Source organism: Eurosta solidaginis, chromosome 5, assembly GCF_040869045.1.
Source record: "Eurosta solidaginis isolate ZX-2024a chromosome 5, ASM4086904v1, whole genome shotgun sequence".
NCBI lineage: Eukaryota > Metazoa > Arthropoda > Insecta > Diptera > Tephritidae > Eurosta > Eurosta solidaginis.
Genome location: NC_090323.1, coordinates 82,751,974 through 82,760,975, shown reverse-complemented (window position 1 = coordinate 82,760,975; position 9,002 = coordinate 82,751,974). Strand labels below are relative to the sequence as shown.

Genomic DNA, 9,002 nt, shown 5'->3' with positions numbered 1-9,002 from the left:
CTTTGTGCTCGTGCTGAAGTTGACGGGATATGATCCGCGTCTTTGAAAGGATTGCGCCTCGTAGTTTGCTGAACTGTATCCGCATGCAAGAGCGTGTGGTGACGAGAATGGCATTTGGCGCAGTTGTACGAACTGGTGCACCTCGTCACTGTGTGTCCTGGGGATAAACAGTTCAGGCATCCCCCCGTGGATTTGATGAAGTTGATTCTCTCCACTGGGGTCAGATCACAGAATCGGGGACAATTCCGTAACCTGTGTTCAGCTTTGCACATTTTGCAAAAAACCCTTGATGTTGATTTTGAGGTAGCTTTGGATACCTTCGTTTGGAAGGCACCAAGTCTTTTTATGGGGGGTCGCAGACAGATGCGGAAAAAGTTAGGCATACTGCCTAAACATGCCGGCCCCCCTTGCGATACGCAACATCGTTTTTACCCCCACCGATCTCCGACCGCTGAAAAGCAACGAGAAAAAAACCTGTGCATTAAAACTAAACTTAACCTAAAATCGCGTATTTCGCCAGCGTCGCGGGTGGCCGGGAGTCCTGCCCGACTTGCGCAGCATGCCACCTAAGCTAGGATAAAAATAAACATTAGAAGTGGAGGAAAGTGAATATTTCTTGCCTTTGGTCATACATAATTCTTAGATATAGATAGGATCCATAAGTGATATGACGTAGAAGGTCAATAGTGGCCTCCAGATGAATCGCTCGTGTGGAAAAACACACGAAAAGGCAGACATAGCCTTTGGATAGTCGACACCCTCTGCCGCGGTAACTTTTAATGTCGAAGGGTCCGGCAAAGTCGACTCCAGTATTCGTGAATGCACGGCTGAATGTCGTGCGTTCGCGAGGGAGAATACCCATAAGTTGGGTCTGAGCACGCTTTCGGTGTACAGTGCAAACTTTGCAATTGTGAATTGTAGCCCTAATCATGGTTTTGATGTTAGGTATCCAGTATTGGGTGCGTATCAGACGCAACATGAGTTGGTTCTCCCCATGCAAACTTTGTTGATGAAACATTAGGACTGTCAGCCGGGATAACCGACAGTTGTATGAGAGGAGGATTGGGTGGCGTTCAGTAAAAGCTAAGTCCTTTGACGCCCCGAGTCGCCCTCCTACCCGAATGATGCCATCTTGGTCTAAGTAGGGATTAAGTGAGAGTATTACACTTTTCCCTCCAATTGGTTTTCCGGCCTTTAGATCACTATATTCGGAACTATAGTGTTGTTTCTGATAGATTTTAATTAAGATTTGGGTTACTGATTTGATCTCATCAGGAGAGATTAAAGGTGACTCGACCTGAAATGATTTTTTTGTTTTGGGGTGAGTTCTTCGGTAGAACCTCATTAAGTATGAGAGCACCCGTAAAGCCCTAGGTAGGTCTGAAAAGCGTTGAAGAACATCGATAGTATTTACTGTTGTTGTTGCGCAGGTCTTCGCCCTCTTTTCCTTTACGGAGGTGATGTAGTCACTTTCTTGTGCTGGCCATTGGGAAGCGTCTTCTTGCAGCCAAGAAGGTCCCTGCCACCACAACGAATTGTTGACCAATTCAGACGCAGGTAATCCTCTGCTACCTAAATCTGCTGGGTTAGATTCTGAGTTTACATGCAACCAGTCCTTATTTCCGACCATGTCGATGATCTTGGTGATCCGATGTGCGACGAAAGTGGACCAGGAACACGGCGGTTTCCTTATTCATGCGAGGACGATAGTTGAATCCGTCCAAAGGTGCACGTTCACTGGTCCCAACTTGAGGTTCCTGAAAATTGATTCGGTGATTTCCGCTAACAGCACGGCTCCGCAAATGCGGTGTCAGCTCAGGTGAAAGAAGCATCCAACATCGAACTACGTTCACCAGTGGATCCCTGCTTCAGCCTGACTACACCCGTACTAGTTCTAACGAAACTCACTGGAAATCTTCCGTTTTGGAGGGGAAAGGCACCCACACATCAACCCCGACATGCATATGCATGAGTGCTGACAAAAAACACACATACACGTGCATGCACATGCATGTGGCGGTGATGGTGTGGGTGGTTAGAAGTTAATTCGAGTATCGAGTCTCGATGCGCAGAGTTGCATTGGGGGGATCGCAGACCGATGCGGAAAAAGTTAGGCATCCTGCCTAAACAGAATCTACAGGGGTAGATTTCGCCGGACCTTTTGACATAAAGTCCTACCGAGGGAGAGGGTGTCGGACCTCAAAGGGATATGTATGTTTGTTCGTCTGCTTTTCAACGAAAGCTATTCATCTTGAAGCGACAAACGACCTTAGTACCGGGTCCTTCTTGGCTGCCTTTTCGTGTGTTTTTCCACACGAGCGATTCATCTGGAGGCCACCACAGTGTTCGGTTGGATACTAACCGGTCGTATTGAAGCACCGAATCCAACAAAGAACATTGTGTCGTTTTACAACGAAGTCGCGCTGGACAACCAACTAAAAGCTTTCTGGGAGTTAGAAAATTTGCCAAAAGGCAAAAGCATTAATGCAGATGACGCATATGTCGAACAGCTGTATAAAGAAACAACAAGAAGAAACGAAGATGGGAGGTATATAGTATCCCTCCCATTCAAGCAAGGCTACTCAGAAGAGCTGAGTTTAGGAGGATCCCTTAAGCGCGCATTCTCACAATACTACCGAAACGAGGCGCGGTTAATAAAAAATCCGGACTTAGGGAAAGAATATATTAGGGTACTCTAAGAATACGAGACTCTTGGACATATGAAAAAAATCAGCAGTGTCGTCGCAGCAGATGAAACAAATAATTACTTTCTGCCACACCACGCCGTTGTCAAAGCAGAAAGTATAACGACGAAAGTCCGAGTCGTTTTCAATGCCTCAAGCCCGACGGCCAATGGCAGCAGTCTAAACGACATTCTCCTACCTGGTCCAATACTACAAGCAGATCTCCCAATTCTTATTCTGCGTTGGAGACTCTATCGATATGTCTTCAATAGCGATATAGAGAAAATGTATAGGCAAATTTGGATGGATGCCAACCATACCAAATTTCAGAGGATTGTTTTCCGAAAAGACATTAGTGAACCAATAGGCCTCTACGAGTTAAAGACTGTGACGTTCGGAGTTAACTGCGCTCCATACCTGGCCATCAGAACGCTTCTACAGCTAGCGGACGATGTGGAAAATTCCCATCCAACAGCATCGAGCATCCTGCGAGAATGCATGTATGTAGACGACGTATTAGCGGGAGGACACACCATCGCATCGGCCATTAAGGCAAGGGATGAAATACGACAGGCACTACAGTCAGCTGGTTTTCCCCTTCGGAAATGGACATCAAACTCGGAGGCAGTTCTAAAAGACATCCCGAAAACTGATCGACTAAGCGAAGACTTTCTGGCGTTCGAAGACACCAGCACCGTGAAGGCATTGGGCATAAGATGGAATGCGCACTCCGATCTCTTTTATTTTAAAGCAGGACCACTGGAGGATCCAGAAAAACTAACTAAGCGAGAAATATTGTCAGCCATCGCCAAGCTGTTCGACCCATTAGGGTGGCTCGCCCCAATGGTCATAGTGGCGAAAATATTAATGCAGAATATTTGGTTAGAAGGCACCGGATGGGATGAGCCTGTCTCAACAAATACATTAGAACGGTGGAAAACCTTCACCCAACACTATGGCGAAATAGATAACATACGGATACCGCGGTGGGTAAATTTTTCCCCGGAAGGCGAAATAGAAATCCACGGTTTCTGTGACGCTTCCGAGAAAGCATATGCTGCAGCGATATATATGCGCGTAAAAAGAGGCGATCAGGTTTTCATACACTTACTCTTAGCAAAAACCAGAGTAGCTCCAGTGAAAACCATCTCGCTACCACGTTTAGAACTCTGCGGCGCCGTGCTTCTCGCAGAAATGATGGAATCAATATTCCGAAATATTCATTTGGGACCAGTAAAAGTTCGCCTCTGGACGGATTCAACCATCGTACTCGCATGGATACGCAAGCCGCCCTGTACTTGGTCAACCTTCGTCGCACATCGAATCACCAAGATCCTCGATATGGTCGGTAATAAGGACTGGCTTCACGTTGACTCGGAATCTAACACAGCGGACTTAGGGAGCAGAGGACTACAAGCGTCAGATTTGGTCAACAATTCGTTGTGGTGGCAGGGACCTTCTTGGCTGCAAGAAGACAATTCCCACTGGCCAGCACAAGACACCGAATACAACACGTCAATGGAGGAAAAGCGGATAAAGGTTCATGCAGCGTCAGTAAACAACAACCCTAACATCCTTGATAGGTTCTCCGACCTTTCAAGGGCGCTGCGGGTTATATCTTACATTTTTCGATTTGCCCGCCGAACACATCCCAAAACTAGAGTTTCCTTCAATAGGCAGTCTCATACAATCGCACCTGATGAAATCGAAACTACGTCACAACGATTGATAGCTATATGCCAAAGGAAATATTATCAAGCAGAGTATGCCAACTTGAAGTCAGGGAAACCAATTCATGGGAAGAGTGAAATTTTACCCTTAAACCCATTTATCGATTCTGATGGTATAATCAGAACTGGTGGTAGGATTAACGCATCCAAAGATATGCCCTACAACGAACGACACCCAATTATCCTGCCGTACACTTGTCGGCTCTCCGGCTCGGCGTGACCAGGCGGGCGTACAATGCAAATACCGCTTCGGGCCTCACCCTTCAAAACTTTATCAACCACTTGCAATACCGAACCTGCCGCCATTGAAGCACCTTCAAAAGTTTTTGGATGAAAATAAACTGAATTATATTTTTCACCCATACCTTGCAATTCATCCTTATGGCTTATGCGTCGAATAAAATTTAGATGCGCACGCGTATGCGCTAAACAAATTTCATCTGTAGTTGCTGTACGTGGTGGCAGATGTTTCATGCGTTCCGTGAGTTGATAGTCTTGAGGCATTTCATGAATACGTTTAATGCGCTCGGGCTGTTCGGGATGACCCTCTTCGAAGGAGTTACTATGCTGAAGCATTAAATCATCATATACATAACAAACGCGTATTTGTGGAGAAAGCAATTTGGTTTCACTTTGTAAATACTTCAAGCGCTTCTCATTCTGTGCAACAATTTCTGGTGCTATAACCAGGGCAGTGTTTCTTGTAGGAAAACGTGCAGGCAGTGACTTACCGCCAATGAATAGGCGACTAATTTTATGCAACTTTGGCTGCGGATTAACATTATTCAGTTCTTCCATGGTATATATGGGCTGAATTTGCAAAGAGCGCCAATAAGAACGATGTGCATAAATGCAATTGAGTATTGCATCTTGTACAACTTCACGGGGTGGATCAAGTTTTTCTACTAGCCTTGGGCATGTCCCGCCCAAAAGGGTGCGTAGGGTGAGTGCTGCACCTTCTGCTAGCGAGTCCAAACAGTAACCACCTTCTAAAACCACAGCTACATGCGATTGCGACAATTTCATTAATGTACTTAACATATGCGGATAAAATGCTGGTGTGACTTCCATTTCGCCTTCCGGACAGCCTAAAGCTGCATCATAACCAGCCGATATAATAACCAATTCAGGTTGATATTCCACAGCAACCGGTATAAGTAACTGTTGAAAGATTGCCATGTAATCACCATTGCCCATTTTTGTTTTATTTAAGGGCACATTAAAATTATAACCCAAGCCATTGCCATAACCAATAGCATCAAAATCGGATTCCTTTAGATTGGCCAAAAAGGTGCCATGCTCAAAACGATGTATAGAAAAATAAGAACCCTTTGATCATTGTAGAAGAAACGTTGCGTACCCTGTCCATGATGTATATCCCAATCGACAATTCTCATTTTGCTTAACTTCAAAATGTCTAAAGCGTATTGTGCTGCTATGGCCACATTGTTGAAGAAACAGTAACCGTTGAATAAATTTTCTTATAATCAACGTAAATTTAATGCAAATAAATTGTGTTTTGCTGGATTCTTAAATTTCTTTACGCAAAAATTATGCACAAGAACCTTTCATCACCAATACCTGAAACGAGAAAAGACAAAAGTAAAGAAGTTAGAAAATGTACAAAACACTAAAAAACGGAACGATACCGGCATACTTACCCATCCACTGTTCTGGACCTCCACCACCAGTCACCTGAAAAAGAAAAGAAAATGTATTAAAAATCTGAAATAACATAAAACATAGTTATTGAAATAAAATTATTGCAAAATGTTTTACCACTTACCTTTTTGTCCGGCAACGCGTAAATTTCATATGAATTGAAGCAAAAAACGGTAAAATAAATCTTTCGATTCATTTTTTTTTTGCTTCATTCTCTATACTGGAATGTTCAAACCAGTATGTATGTACACTTGCCAGAAAAAGTATCCGTACATACAGGTGACCAACAAGGGGCATGTACAAAAATGCAAAATTATTTAATTTTAGCATTTATTCCTTTGACTAGATATTCATTTATTTGTTTTGTTTTTGTCTTGCTATATTTTTATCGCTTACTATTAAAGAATAGGAAATTTTAAACAAATAATTTAAGTATGGCAACTATAAGAGCCAGAAAAAGTTTCCGTACACTACAAAAAGGGGAAGTCCCGCACTGAGTAACGACGTATGTATACGCTCTTCTTCGCGTGTTTATTTTAATGTAAGACCGATATTTTACTGGTATACAATAATTTCACTGGACGCGGTTTCGTATTTGTTGTTTAAAATCAGCGATGGCACCGAAAACTAAAGAAATCAGTGTTGACGAGCGACGCATTATCCTAAAACTAAGAAAGGAAGGCAAATCTTTCCGCGAAATCGGTCAAATTGTAGAAAGAAGTCACTCTTCTGTACAGTATGTGGTAAACTCTTTCAAATCAATGGGATCACTTGTATCTAAGACACGCTCTGGGCGCCCACGCAAATTGACGGATCGCGAGAGGAAATTTATTTTAAAAGCCGTAAAAAGTAATCCCAGAATAACTGCTTCCCAAATAAGTGGAAACATCAAAGCTGATTTTGGTAAGATTATTCATGAAGACACCGTTCGCAAATTCATAAAAAAGAATGGGATTAGGGCCCGTGTAGCGCGTCGTAAACCATTCATATCGGAAGTCAACAGAAAAAAGCGGATGGCCTTTGCGAACGAGTTCATAAATAAACAAAAAGAGTTTTGGGAACGTGTCTTATTTTCGGACGAGAGCAAATTTTGCATCTTTGGAATTAAAGCAAGAAAGCTTGTTTGGCGAAAAATCGGTACTGCATTTGAAAAACGTAATCTCGTCCCCACGGTGAAACATGGGGGAGGTGGTGTCATGGTCTGGGGATGTATGTCGGCAAGAGGAGTAGGAAATTTGGCTTTTATTGAGTCGACTATGGATCAGTATGGTTATTTAAATATTCTAAAATCTAATTTGAAGGAAAGCAGCCTAAAACTAGAACTAGGAGAGGACTTTTGGTTTCAGCAGGATAATGATCCGAAGCACGCAGCAATGAATGTAAAGCTATGGTTACTTTACAATATAAAAAATCAGTTGCGTACGCCTCCACAATCCCCAGACCTTAACCCTATTGAACATTTGTGGGATTTATTGGAGCGTAGAATTCGACAGCACAATATAACTTCCAAGGAAATGCTGAAAACTGTTATTTTGGATGAATGGAACAAAATAACTACAGAAGATACAACCAAGCTAGTTCATTCAATGCCAAAACGTCTTGCGGAAGTCCTAAGGCGCAAGGGTTACCCTACTAGTTACTAAATCGACAATATTTTATCAAAAACATGAATAGTTTAAGCAACGTTTGTTATGTACGGATACTTTTTCTATGTAGTTCCACTGAAGCTTTCTTTTCTAATATTTATAACGAATTTGTGAAATTAATTAAATTTAAATAAATTTTATTTTTTAGTTAGTTGATGAATAATAAATAATTTATAAACAAAATCAACGGTCCAACATTCGAAGGATTTGAGTTTCTCAGACATTTAAATTCCTTCTTACTATGTACTGATACTTTTTCTGGCAAGTGTATGTATGATACATACAAGAAAACGAGAAACGACAGAGTTGCCATGTTACCCAACTCGACCACCCAATGGTGCGTTTCTTGTTTGCGTCTGTATAAGATTAGAGAAGACAACACAAGGTTACATCACAAGAGCAACCCCCCCCCCCCCCCCCCACGTAACTAATCAGGCCGAAATAATATGAAGGATAATACAAATCCATTTATTTTTTTTTTTTCTTCTTTCCAACAAATTTTAAATTAAAAATTACTTCACAGCCGTAACTGAGTGGCACAGAAACCCACTTCAGTGGCGAAGACGGCGATGAACGGAGAGCGCTGCGGACGACGCATACCGCTTGGGGCAACTCCAACACCTATACGGGTAAAATTGCATATGCCCATTTAGATGGGCAATCAAGCCGCCAAACGACCGAAGATGCCGTTGGCACACACGACATCGATACCCCCCCTGAGGCGTTGGACCCTGTGCTGGCTGCTGCTCCCACAACACGTTCTCCTGCGCCTGATGGAACTTGGCATACCAGGCGGTGGTGCTCCCGCGTAGTTTTACCACCAGAGGCGTCTGCAGGGCCCGGAGCACACAGGGCCTAACTTGCCGCAACACCTCCACCGCCTGCTGCACCAACTCGTCCGGCGCGTGGCAAATGTAGGAGCCCCTCCGCCGCTCCGGGTATTGTACATCCGCCACCACCTGGATTGGCTCCTCTCCCCCAGTCTCCAAACACACGAGAAGCATTTGCATCGGTTCCATCTAAAAAAAAAAAACCCATTAGAAAAAACTATTAAAAATCAGTGAGGAACCCGTCATACTTACATTTAAACAGCTTGAAAATCCAAATAACAATGTGGTGAGGGTAATTTATCCACCACAATCCTGCATTCATGTATCCTGGAAAATTCCTGTTACGGGAAAACAACTGGATGGCAACCCGCAATAACCACGGCAGCTTCATTAGTGCTGTCAGACTAAGGGCGGATACCGAACATTAAATGGACAAAATAAGCACCGAAA

General features: G+C 43.3%; 1 pseudogene; it reads right to left on the bottom strand.

Annotated features, from left to right (window-relative positions):
• Positions 1-4,573: 4,573 nt before the first annotated feature.
• Positions 4,574-6,272, bottom strand: LOC137254202 (histone deacetylase 6-like; annotated as a pseudogene).
• Between the last annotated feature and the right edge of the window lie 2,730 nt (positions 6,273-9,002).